This window comes from Periplaneta americana, chromosome 3 (assembly GCF_040183065.1).
Source record: "Periplaneta americana isolate PAMFEO1 chromosome 3, P.americana_PAMFEO1_priV1, whole genome shotgun sequence".
Taxonomy (NCBI): Eukaryota; Metazoa; Arthropoda; class Insecta; order Blattodea; family Blattidae; genus Periplaneta; species Periplaneta americana.
Window position 1 is genome coordinate 159,411,342 of NC_091119.1, and position 13,321 is coordinate 159,424,662.

Consider the following 13,321-nt stretch of genomic DNA (forward strand, 5'->3'; position numbering starts at 1 on the left):
CAAGACAATTAGAAACGCCTTAATGTCTTCAATTTGAATAAATGAATTTATAGCGTATGAATTAATCAGCCTATATTATATTATTTTTTTCGGTGAATATCACTGTTTTGAAGGCCATATCTCGGAAACCAAGCATTTCAGGACACATGTTGTAATGAACTTTTTATATTGTCTACATATGGGGAATACATACTTGAAATTATGCCTTCTATTTTTGAAACACCCCTATAATAGTAATAATAATATATTATACTGCTGTCGCCCTCGGTAGCACAGTTGATATAGCGCTGGCCTTCTATGCTCGAGGTTGTGGGTTCGATCGGGGTTGTGTTTAAATGCGACAGGCTCATGTCAGTAGATTTACTGGCATGTAAAAGAACTCCTGCGGGACAAAAATTCCGGCACACCGACAACGCTGATATAACCTCTGTAGTTGCGAGCGTCGTTAAATCATATTTTTTATTATACCAATATTGCTGCTGCTGCTCCTCTTTGACTGAGTGATAGCTACATTAATAAGCAGACCATTTGTTTTTCCAATTCGTACAACTTCGTTCTTATGCAACTTCTGAAATCTAGCTACAGTACATTTGCGTATTATCGCCGCGCGAGCATGAGTAACGACCGGCAGATCAAAGAAAAGTTAACAACAATAACAGACCTGTCGATTGCATACTGTTCTAAAGCGATCCTGGATTTCCACTGGCGACAACCGTTTTTTGTAGAATATGATTGGAGCGGTGGGACTAAAAGAACCACAATCACAAGCGACAAACAATGACTTATAAATATCAAAGACTCGCCGGTTGTTACTCCGGCTGGCGCGACAATTTTACCTAGTGAAATAAATTAACACTAAAAGAGAAAAGAAAAATAAATTTTATCATGGATTTTAAGAAGGTCAAGCACATTCTCTTAGTTAATTAATGATAATCTATAGAATATAAATTTGTGCAATATTTCCTCTTTTAATAAGGCGATAATTTTTACACACACTTCATGCCACTTTAATTGACTCTGAGGTTATTTATGAGTTTCATTATTCTGTCCTGTATAATTCTAGATACTGATCTTGCTCTTTTAGTAAACGTGTGTGCTCAACTACTGATAAGTTGTACCAAGTGGGAGTGTAATGTAGTTCTCTAATGTAAATCTATTAAATTTATAACATTAAATACAAAAATGAAGCGAACACAAAAACTTAAGTTTATCAGTTTCTACACTAATTGCAGTATCAGCACTACAGACTTCAGTGATTGTCATTCATTCTTACATAAACCACACAAAATTACACGCAAACAATACACATTTCAGATTTAAGCAGTAGTTTGAAGTAAGCTATAAAGTCAGCCCACCGCTGTGGAGTAACTGTTTGTCTTCTTGGCCGTGAAACGAGACGCCCCGGGTTTGGACAAGTCACCTGGTTGAGGTTTTTCTGAGGTTTTCCCCTCAACCACTCGAAGCAGAATTGCTCCATAACTTTTGGCGTTGACCTCGAAGTCATTTCGCCTTCATAAGTATCATTTCATTAATCATCTTAATAGTTTACAGGTCGATCAGAAGGACGTGGTGGACGTGGTTCCAGGATCTGCCTATAGGCGACATCTGTCTGCAAAGTTTCTTCTGAATCGGTTATTAGTACTTGAGTATATAAAACAGGTTACATTATCAGTGTAATATTATTGCAGTTCTCTGTCCTGTATTATTTTCTTTGTAAGGTTGTGCGTAATTGAAATTTATGTAAGCTTATGGTAATTTATATATTATTATATTGGTATACGGGCTGGATGTGAAATAACCCTGCAAATTTTCAGAGCGAATATGTTATGATATGATATTTATTACGGTTCACAGATAAAAAAAAATATACACACATATAATAATTGAAACCTTACATTACATACTTTAGAATAGAGATATACAATTTTTAATATAATTTCTAAACTTAACTATTTAATATAAGATATTTTATCTTGCACTTGCGACTAGTTTTGTGCAAGACTCAACTCATTATAATATGTTGATACAATTAGTGTTTGTTCACTTGGCTAAGATGTATTTCACGTTTGAATCTGCAATGTGCAGCTTTCATATATAAATATTTCATTATTCTAGTATATTTAACACTTTCGAATATATATGTTTTATTTTATTTATTGATAGTACTATTCAAAAGCTAAACCTTTTTTCTTATCCAATTTTTTTCTCATTCAATTCTAGCTATTTCATTTATTCTTTCCATTCTATTTTTTGGCCAAAAAAGATATAGACCTATTTTCATTTGTAACTTCATGTTATTATTATTCATAAGTTTATATTTATTCATTTGTAGTAGCTTTTCATTTATAAATTTCATTCGTATTTCTTTTGTATATTGACATTAAAAAACGATATGAATGACATCTTCGCTATGTCCACATAATGGGCATGTGCCTTCAGGTATGTTACCTCTGTTACTTTCAGAGCGAATAGTTCATGTTGTATGTAATAAAAAATTGTAATACCATATTGGCGTAAAGTCCACAGTTTTCTAAACAAAATGTTTTTTTTTTATGTTTAATAACCTCTTATTCAGTAATAATTGTAAATAAGATCATGATTTTTATCCATATCGATAGAAAACATAATAAAGAATTGTTTGTCCCTTTACAGTATTTTAATACGGTTTCCGTGTAAATTCAATCTTAAAACCACTAACTTGAAGCCATTGACCGATACGACCAGCTTGCAACATTGCAGCCAGAAAGGTAGACAGTTCACTAAGACAGATCGAAGTTAGTTAATCTCTTAGGGCCGTATTCATAGACATTATTAGCGCGGGCTTCCGGTGGATGATGAGCGAACTGACGTTTTTCGTATTCATAAACCAGTGTTAGCGATATGATATGTTATGAATCCTGTACAAGTAACCAGTCGATAGCCGGGGCTAGTTTAGCACACTCGTAGCGCGGGCTAGCGAAATGTCTATGAATAGCACCCTAACATTTTATTACGTGAAGAAAGAAGGGGTGCGTTAGCGGCGATGTTGCCAGAATGCTGAAACTTCCAACTCAGTTTTCTAATTAACCATGCATTTAATCATGAAACGTAATAAAGGTTTTCTATTTATTTAAGTTTACTCTATCATCCCTTTCAATCAACAGGATTATTTGACTTTCACTCTGTATATAGAAGATGTCGGCGAAGTTGGCTTTGTGGATATTTTATGTGCTTCCCATCCAAGCGGTCAGTGATTCGATTCTCCACGTGAGCAATGGAAGAGATTTATCTTCCGTCCAAGAGACTTGATATTTTTCCTTTGTCATGTGTTGTCTCAGCCATAGCTCTTACCGTGCTATTACATAATATTAAATCTTTGGAAGACATAATAGTAAATACATGTTGTTATTCTTGTTGTTCTTCTGTCTTGTGGCATTGTTCTCTAAGCTGATTTCAGTCTCTACTCTTGTCAGTTGTTCGATAAATACTGTTTTGTGTCTCTTTCTTTTTTCAATTTGTTCTCTTAAATAAGAACAAGACAAGTGTGGGAATGACATCGTAGAAATTTTTCTTACAGACGTAACAAAGTTAAGAATCAGTGATGTATTTATAAATAAAGCAATGTATTAGAACACATTCTGAAGACGGGAAGAAGGTAAGAATGGAAAATAAGAATCAGGTTGGAAGCGAAATGAGACGGAAAACGGTAAGAATGAAAGGAAAAGGGAGTAAAATAGAAGAAAGGCGTAATAAATACAGGAAAGAAGAAAGAGGATAGTAATAAATGTTGGGAAAAGTAATAGGAAGGAACAGAGAAGAAGATTAAAGGGAAGTCGAAAGGAAGAGGGATGGGAGACAAAATGGAAGGAAAGATAACTTGATCCCTTCATAGTTACGGAAGTAAAATTACGAATCTGGCAGTTCTGAATAGTAATATTAATATTATGTAGCAGTGGCGTGCTGTACAATTTTGTATGAGAGAAGCAATAATACAAATATTTATATGTATAATACAAAACTGATAGGTAACTCACCTAAAATATATTTTAAGACCAAAGAAATTACATTAAGAGCGGTATTTATGAAACAACATTTTCACTTACAATTCAAGGGTTCGGAGCCATAGTGGGCTAAGCGCCATTTACTAAAAACGGAGAAAGCAAGGGTTAAAGTTAAGTGAATACCATAGTTTAATGAAGATCAATATATCTTTTAGTTTTAATGTGTATAATTTATATTACTTGCTATTACTTGCTATAATTCCATTGAATTATGGTAATAACTTCATTTTGACTCTTGTTTTCTACGGTTTTAGTAAATGGCGCTTGGCCCACTATGATTCTGAATTCTTCAATTATATTTATATCAAAGATTATTGTAATATAGACTTAAACATGTTGTTAACATTAGTGCCTCTGATACAGTAACATTTCATCGACCTCGGTAGCGCAGTTGGTATAGCGCTGGCCTTCTGTGCTCGAGGTTGCGGGTTCGATCCCGCCCCAGATTGATGACATTTAAGTGTGTTTAAATGCGACAGGCTCATGTCAGTATATTTACTGGCATTTAAAAGAACTCCTGCGTGGCAAAATTCCGGCACACCGGCGACGCTGATATAACCTCGGCAGTTGCGAGCGTCGTTAAATAAACCGTAATTTACAATTTACAGTAACATTTCAAGTTAAAATTTTATATCAAAGATTGTTGTAATATAGGTTTTAACATTTGATTAAGATCAGTGCCTGTGAAATAGTAACATTTTAAAAGTTTACAACACAGACTATGTTTATTCTTTCGTAGCACACAACAAGGACTACTCTTGAAATCATTATTTTATGTGCGTACTGTGGTTGTTGTCCTTGATGCGGAAGTAGTCTGTTTATATCATCCAACGCCGCGCGCCTCTACTCTTCGTCAAGTCATTTGGCTCATTGCATCAACTCCGATCTCACTCAACTTCGAAGAATAGTGGCTAAGTTTCCGATTTCTACTTATCACTGTCTCTGATGCTAGGAATAAAAATGAGAGTTGTACGGGTAGTACTTACTGATCAAAACGGTGTTAACATTTAGGATAAAATAATATTTTTTCTGAGAAAAGTATTCATTTGAGACTAATATGGTATTAGAAATTTTTATTGTACTCTATCTAAGGAACAAGTTGTTAAAATCTCCACAGCTATATTACTTCCATTCTGTATGTACCGTTATACAGAGTATTAAAAATAACGTTTACAACGTTTCAGGGATGATAGAGGAGGTAAAAACAAACATCTGTTTTAAGTTACAAAACTTTAGCAGATGCGCCGTTTTGCCGCGAGATGGTCTGAAGAACAGATGACTTGACTTCCGTCACAACACACACTGGTTAGTTCTATTTGTGCACGACCATCTTGTAGGGCCCCTAACAGTTTCCGTGGTGGTAATTATTTTGTTTTTCTACGCGACGTCCTATCAGAACTTTTAAAAAATATCCCATTCAACATCAGAGAGCGAATATGGTTTCAACATGACGGTGCCCCTCCACACTTTGACCGTTATGTCAGAAACCACCTAAATGCTATATTCCCCGATCGTTGGTTTGGCAGGGGTGGGCCGGTACCGTGGCCACCTCGATCACCGGACCTAACCCCACTGAATTTCTTTTTGTGGGGAGACGTGAAACATTTTGTGTATGAGACACCGATCGATATGGCAGAAGACTTAGTTGTTCGCGTTGTTGAAGCTGCACATGTTATTAGAGACAATGTTGACCTTCTTGAGCATTGCACACACTCCATAGTACGAAGGTACGAGTTGTGCAATGCCTTCAGTGGGCGGCAGTTTGAACGCCACCTCTAAAACAACAACTGGTCTTGTTCTTTATGGATTACAGGGACATTATTTTATTTTTACTTCAATTTTTATTGTACCTGAGTTTTTGAATGTACTTCACTCCCACCCCTTCTACTAATGAAGCTCAACCGTCCTCCACACAGATCCAAGACCGCATATACAGTCATAGTAGCCTTACGGTCATAGTAAACAGTACGTTCCAGAAATATGTTCGCGTTTTCCAGTGACGAAAGAGCTTTCAATATTGAACCATTTTCGCACAGGTACTGTCGTCCATTTGCCTACGAAGTATCCCGGTTTCCCCCACCAGCTTTTATTCGCCAGCTAGTGGCTATTTTTGAGAACATTAATTTCCGTTAGGAATTGGGCGTCTACGTAATATTATACCCATACAACTGTTTAAAATAACTTAAATAAAAGGGCTTTGTTAAGTAATTAACTGTCACGAGATTTCCCTCCTTTCTACGACCCTACGCCATAACCACTTGGACGGACAGTAGATAGTATGTCTGAGTAATTTTATCTTTTCGGATCGGGCGGAAGTGAAGATTGAATTTACAGTGCGTAAGGTACTCTTTTATAGAGTAGATACAGAATTATTTCAACATGAGTTACTGATACTAAGTACGAACCTGGTATTTCGAATTACGTACAAGAGTCTATAGTGCGTATGCACATTAGAACTGAAGTCTGTATCGAAATGAACGGCAACCTTTTTCAAAAATGTGTTTAAATATCCATATTATGATTATTTTTCAATTTAACTTCATTCTCTATATTGTACGCTAATGTGCTGTAGACAGTATAATATACACTGCATAATGAATACGTCCACATGGACAGCTCAGTTCATGAGTAAAAACACTCATTGTTAATACTGTACTGTATTTTGATTAAACGAAAACCTAATGAAAATTATCAAACTCAAAATCGCGATATTTCCTAGTTTACATAAATGAACTACTTTTCTTCCCTCCTATACCTAGTAAAGTGATTTGTTTGTACATTACGCCAGTATCATCGGACTCCAGTCGTGGAAGGAGGTAGCAAACGGCGTTGATCCAAAGGTATAGCCAGGTTAATATTAAAATTGTTAATAAAAGTAAAATGATGTCCCAGTACTAACACTTACGTACGCAATAAACGGCGCATCTGCCAAAGTTTTGTCACTTACAAAAGATATTTATTTTTACCTCCTGTATTATCCCTGAAACGTTGTAAACTTTATTTTTAACGCCCTGTATAATTTATATATATATATATAAACATTATATATATATATATATATATATATATATATATATATATATATATATGCAAATACATTTATATCGTTGGTTATGATTTTGTTAGTCCTGACAGCTTAAATGTAGGGCGTGGATGATGATGATTATTTTATTATACAGGTACCATGTTTTTTTGCAAGATGAGCTGCCTTTTAAAGTGTTCTCGTTTTTTGAATTAACTACAGGACACCAAAATGTATATGGGCATAAACTTGACCACTAAGCGAGGTTGGGTTGCATCCAGTATACAGCTCTTTGAAAGGTCAGTTCGCTATTGAATGCCCGACCGCCATGGTGTGTCAATCAAACCTTTATTAACTAATCGAATCAACTATGGAACATGTCACTTGCACTACGGCAGTCAGATTGACACGTGGGCTCTGATGGACAGCTCAACTTTACATCACGAGGGAAAATATTGGACAGGTTCGCTGCTGCTTCATTCTTGCCAGGTTGTCGTGTCGCCATAACTTTGTGCGCGGAATTAAAACATGAATTATTTACTGTGACAAAGATGTGTACCAATTTAGGTTCCGAAATAATCTTGGTAAGTAACTTACACTTATTTTAACCGTAAAAATGGGTTTTTGAATGTTAATATCCATAACCCGTTAATTTACGCGATTAGTTTCCATGGAAGTAAGAATTAAAATTTCAGCTGTATAAGTGAATTTGTGGTAAACAAGAATTATGTTTTCACAAGTTTTTCTTTTTTTTTAAGAACTCCTCTTATACTAACTTAATTTCACAATTTTTTCAGAATGTACACCGAGCGCCTGTGCATAGGTATGTCTGCCGTTATTTAAGCCTTCATTCATTCATCCATTCATTCATTCATTCATTCATTCATTCATTCATTCATTCATTCATTCATTCATTCATTCATAGTGTTCTGCCCAAGGGCAGGTCTTTCGCTGCAAACCCATGTCATGTCCACACCTATGGAATAACGGTTAGTGCGTCTAGCCGCGAAACCAGGTGGCCCAGGTTCGATTCCCGGTTGGGGCAAGTTACCTGGTTGGGTTTTTTTTTCGGGGTTTTCCCTCAACCCAATATGAGCAAATGCTGGGTAACTTTCGCTGCTGGACCTAGGACTCATTTCACCGGCATTATCACCTTCATCTCATTCAGGCGCCAAATAACCTAAGATGTTGATAAAGCGTCGTAAAATAACCTACTAAAATAAAAAATCCTCTTTGTCTCCGCATATGATCCATATATCTTAATGTCGTCTATCATCTGATATGTTCTTCTGCCCCGAACTCTTCTCCCGTTCACCATTCCTTCCATTGCACCCTTCAGGAAGCAGTTTCTTCTCAAACAGTGACCCAGCCAATTCATTTTCCTCTTTCTGATCACTTTCAGTATGATTCTTCCTTCACCCACACTTTGCAACACAGCTTCGTTTCTTACCCTATCTGTCCATTTTACACGCTTCATCCTTCTCCATAACCACATTTCAAATGCTTTTATTTGCTTCTTTTTACTTGGTCGTGATATCCATGTTTCTGCCCCATACAATGCTACATTCCTCACAAAGCACTTCACTAGTCTCTTCCTTAGTTATTTTTTCAGAAGTCCGCAGAAGATGCTCTTTCTCTATTAAAAGCTTCCTTTGCCATTGCTATTCTTCTTTTTAATTCTTGGCAGCAGCCCATGTTATTGCTTATAGTACACCCCAAGTATCTGAAGCTGTCCACTTGCTCTACTGCCTCTCTTAGAATTCGCAAGTTTAGCTTCTTTACTTTTCTTCCTATGACCATGGTCTTCGTCTTGTTGGCATTTATCTTCAATCTATACTGCTCACAGTTGTCATTTAGTTCCATTCCCATATCCCTTAGTATTATCTCCTATTCTGCTAACAACGCCATATCGTTAGCAAATCTTATATACTTCATACTTCTTTCTCCTACTATCACTCCTCCCATGTTCTGAAAACAGTTCTTCACTAAATCCTCCAAGTATATTTTGAACAGGGTAGGTGATAAAGGGCATCATTATGACTTCTTTGAACATTTAATTAATTCATTGCCACGTCGTTGAGAGCTGTGACAGACTACAATGGTGATATAATTAATTATTAAATAATATATGGTGTGGTGGGATTGAGAAGTTAAATTATTGTTTAGCATCAAATTAAACTGAAGTATCAGGTGTAAAATCTCTTTTTTGTGTTCATCCATTTCTCACCTTTGGCTTTAAAGAGGCGTCGTTCAGTCGTGTTTGCTTACTTAAGACACTTAAAACAGCAGCATGTTTAACATTAATAGTAGTCGTATATACAGTATTTCTACATATGAAACTAATTTCTGATTAATGTAATATTTGTATGGTCGTACAGAAGAGATAATACGCAAAGACTAGCTCCTTTCTTACTATCCGCCACTGGGTCTTCCGTGTATACTTACGAGCATAACCACGGGCGTGTTCTGTCTCAAATAGTAGGCTTGCAGTGTAAGTGATCTGTTTACATTTTCCTACCATGTATGTGCATGAAGATACCTGCGACGTATTTGCACCACTCACTCTAAATTATTGAGGTTTACTTTTTAATAGCCTATATTTACAATAGACCTATATTATTCATAAGTATAAACTTAAGCCGGAAACAGAATTTATTTCTAGACCCAGTTCTTGTTTCCACTAACATCACGCTAACGATTTCTGTTTTCTCGAAAGACGAGATAATGACTCGTTAGTTAATAATTCTTAAGGCTTCTAGTTTCGTAATTTTACTGCCCTGTTTAAAGAAAGTTTTATAATAGTAACTACTGAAGAATTTAACGAAAGAAGTGTAGTTCTACTAATGCATGGCATTAATTTGGAAATCACATTCACAAAATATAAGTTGCATTAAATATACAAACTATTATTACTTGGTCAGTTATCTCAAAGGATAGGAGTAACTCTTTTTCGTAACTTGTGATGACTGATGAGGTATAATATCTTGTATCTTTGTTGTAAAATCCATGACTGTAACTTTATTCAGGCGAAAGCGTTCCTGGAACTCTTCTTTGCTTTATTTTGTGAAGAAATCATGAACACTTAATTTATTTGTATTAAATATAACACTTCTTTGACTCAAACACTTACGGTCATTAAAGACGGCAGGATAAAAGAAAACACATAATCGTCAGTGCGACCACATTCAAATTCTACTTTTCATGTGTGAAGTATTAACTTCGATTGATATTCACTTCAATTATTCTTTCATGATTTATTTATTTCATGCGTAATTGGTTTGTTTTAATCGTCAACCGATGACAATATGACAAGAAGGGTTCTCCATGTCAAAAGCTGTAATTGAGAACTTTTCGTATTCCTATACGAGAGAAATATTTCCACTGAAAATTCTAGTTTTCAATACTATTTTTTCGTGCAAGATTTTTTAGATCTAAGAATTAGCATTACAAATTGCGTAAGGTACTAGATTATGTAACACAAATTTGACCACAGAAGAAGAAATTCAGAGGTTTGGCTTCAAAATATAATTCAGAAACGGAGTATTAATTTACATTTTCATGAGAGTGTGAAAAGCCTGGAAAGATTAAATCAGCCACCGGCGTGGCTCAGTCGGTTAATGCGCTTGCCTGCCGATCTGAAGTTGCGCTCGGGCGCGGGTTCGATCCCCGCTTGGGCTGATTACCTGGTTGATTACATATAGCAGAAGGACAGTGTTTTACACATACCAATTTTCATTATTGTACAAGTTACAGTAATGGAGGAAAAATATGTTCAACATTTCCAAAAATGTTACTGCTGTAAGCTGTACCTAACCCCTTAACTTAACGCTGAAATGTATTCCAATGTGTCTGTTCTCATTTTTATTGTATACTTTAATTCAATTGTCTGTTTCTGGTTTAATTACCATAGATCGTATTTTCTTTTAACTTAACACACTGTCTATTTTTATTTTTATTTCCTAATTTTATTCAATAGTCTCTTTCTGATATTCTTATGTAAATTTTATTCGCTTTTAACTTAACGCCAATATGTATTCCAGTGTGTCTACTTTTTTATTTTGTAAGTTAATTTATTTGTCTGTTTGCGATGTTATTAATGAAATCGTATTTTCCTCCTACTTAACACTATCATGAATTCCACTGTGTTCACTTTTATTTGATTGTGTACGTTTTATTCAATTGTCTGTTTGTGAATTTATTATGACTATTACACTCTTACTACGTCATACTACTTTAGACCAATAAAACGGTACGAAAGAACGTATTTCGACCAATCATGGCTGCTTATCGCACAATTTTATCGCGTCCCTAGCATTTGTTTAATTTTATCGCGTCCCTAGCATTTGTTTCTTTGTTTACCAACGTTTGAAACTGCGCTGGTCTGGACGTCAAAAAAAAATATATATATATATATATATATATATATATATATATATATAATTACAAACCACTCCAGTCGATGCACAGCAGTTTCAAATATGACTCGCATTGGCATTCAAGAACAAGAATTAATAAAAATCACTGATCATACCTATGCATCTTCTGAAATCCGATTTACAAATAAATGAAGAGCACCATTCGGAAATCCTGAATAGGTTGAATACACCATGTAGGCCTAAATCAACGAGTTCCACTTCTATTACGCACACGTCCAATATAACATCAATTGAACCACCAACCACATTCAAATTTGAAAATTGTACATTTAATAATTATTCCTTTTAAAATTATTCATTCTGAAATCCTGAATAAGTTGAATACACCATGTAGGCCTAAATCAACGAGTTCCACTTCTATTACGCACACGTCCAATATAATATCAATTGAACCACCAACCACATTCAAATTTGAAAATTGTATATTCAATAATTATTCCTTTTAAAATTATTTATGTTTATTTTTTATGTCGTCGTCGTTAATTAAAACTTTTCTAACGCTTGTGTATATTAGTTAGGTTATGTTATAGCTTCTGCTCTGAGAGGATAAAAAGAACTTCTGCTATATGATATTATGGATAGTCACGTATCAGAGATTGTTTAATATTAAGATTTATTGAATAGTAATCATTACAGTGTCTGTATAAAGACACTACTGCCATTTAGCATGCATCTAGCATAATATTTGTAATGTTGAGATGGTACAATAATACATTTGAAGACAGTTCTATTTTCGTAAGTCAATTAATATTTTATTGTATTGGAGTACTTCGTTACTTCTAATCTTTATATACTTTCTTCTAATCGTGTAATAGTCAATTAAATCCCACTCGAGCTTTGATTTTCTCTAGATAAATCAAAACGTCTAGTGAGATTACTGTTGAGAATTGTATTTAACACTAATAACATGTGTATTCCACAGTGTTTATTTTTACTTTGTGTGCATTTTATTCAGTTGTCTCTTTCTGATTATTGTTGTTGTTTACACTAATTGGACTTCAGATTCATACAAACAATTGTTCTCCCTCTTACACATATCCTCAAGTGTGATATACTGCCCGATAATACATGTACAATCCTCTGATTGACGTTCCTGCTGATATGTACATCTATTATCAGTAGTATAACTCACTTGACGATATGTGTCAGAGAAGAACAATTGTTTGTATACATCTGAAGTCTGACTAGTGTAGTGTAATATGTAACTAGTCGGCGATGTATGCAATGGAGGTGGAAAAAAACTGGCCACCCTACCCCATTAATTCCTGGCCTAGTTGCTTAATAAGTGGTGCCTTTTCGGTATCGCTTGTGAGTTCAGACCTGTCTTCGGACAGTTGACTGAACAGCAACAATAGATACACATCAGCCAGAACCTCAGTCAGAGGTATCTTTTTGATTGTATTATGTAAATCCCATAAGCTTCTAATAATGGGTAAAGTTCGGATAACGTAGATGTATCAGGATAGGCATCCTTGGTCCGTGCGTTTTGTTTACAAACATTAGCTAGTTGTCTCGTGTTCCTCAGCCGACAGTAGTGACGACGTGTATTTAGTTCCTATCAACTGTACTGTTCATTTACTGTGTTTTAGCTAGGGAGTTGGGAGCGCTCTTCCCAGCAGTAGAGTTTAGCTAGTGGAAGGGGGTAGTGTTTACTTAGTCTGAATCAAGCCGAGGCCCTACCCTAAACAGCTATACAGTCCATCCACATACAGCTATTTTATCCGAACCTTAGTAATGAGTAGACTTCGTGGAATTTCCACGAGAATCGCAAGGTTTACTGCGCACGCAGTATAGACTGTATGAGAAGGAGGCGTGCAAAGGAT